A 1363-nucleotide genomic window follows, 5' to 3' on the forward strand; every position below is an offset into this window, starting at 1 on the left:
GGGGGGGTGTATATTTTCAATAATTCAAGATGAATGTATCAACAGATCAATTTCGGAAAAAAATTTAACGACCACGACGAGACTCGAACTCGCAATCTTCTGATTCGAAGTCAGACGCCTTATCCATTAGGCCACGCGGCCGTTAATACTGAGCTTGAGTGCCGTAGTTTTCCTCCAACGCCCTACTGTCCACAGATAAACCCCGATGTCCTTACTTTTGTTAAAAACAGAGCATTCATAACCTCGTTAATCAGGGCAGTGTTTTGTAAGCGACCATACACTACCTAACGGGCCCGGTTAGCTCAGTCGGTAGAGCATCAGACTTTTAATCTGAGGGTCAAGGGTTCGAGTCCCTTATCGGGCTTCTAAGTTTTTTTTTCTTTTTTTCACACTGTTGTTCTGTGACTTTCAAACTTGAAAATGGTATAGATATGGCTGACTTGCGGTCTGGCTCGGGAGACAATTAGTCGAATTCGCGGGGTTGTAGCTCAGTGGTAGAGCGTTCGCTTCGCATGTGAAAGGCCCCGGGTTCGATCCCCGGCAACTCCAATTTTCTTCCATATTGCCAATCAGTCATCAGTCAATAGCATGTTGAACCAACCTCTTTTTCATAATCCCATTATCCTAGATAATGGTAAACCCTTGTATTTTAATTCTTTTATACAATGTAAATTAACCAAAATCTCAGACCTAACCCTATGGGTTAAACCAGGTTTACTCCCCTTTCATTACATTCTAGATATGTTTACTTGTGATGAGTTAGACATTAACCCCAGAGCCATTGAAAACCAGTATAATGTAATTTGCAATGCAATACCTAAAGAGTGGATGGATACTATCAATTCAGAATGCCATCCCTTGGAGGACGAAATAGATTTATACTTTGTTTTCAACGATTCTGAGGTAAATGTCTTAAATGGTTCGTCCAAAATTTTCTATGATGCTTTACGAATCAAAGTTGCACAGCCCCCCACCTCAATAACTTATTTCAAAGATATTTATCCCCATATTAACTTTAATCTTGTATTTCCAAACATATTTTGTCAACTTAAGAGCAATGAATGCATTTTAAATGATTTTAAGATAGCACATAATATTTTTTTTACTAATGAGAAACTATTCAAGTTCAACATCATAGATAGCCCTTACTGTAAACTCTGCAATAATCATAGCATTGAAGATATAATGCATTTGTTCCTTCTGTGCCCTAAAGTAGTTCCACTTATTGATATTGTGTGCAATTTATTAACGGAATTTATGCCCAATGGTTTTTCACAGTCCGAATTATATTCTTATGTATTATTTAGTTACAAATTGTCAAGTTCAAAGAAAGTAAATAACATTCTTAATATTGTATTATCAC

Source organism: Lottia gigantea (assembly GCF_000327385.1).
Source record: "Lottia gigantea unplaced genomic scaffold LOTGIsca_4130, whole genome shotgun sequence".
Taxonomy (NCBI): Eukaryota; Metazoa; Mollusca; class Gastropoda; family Lottiidae; genus Lottia; species Lottia gigantea.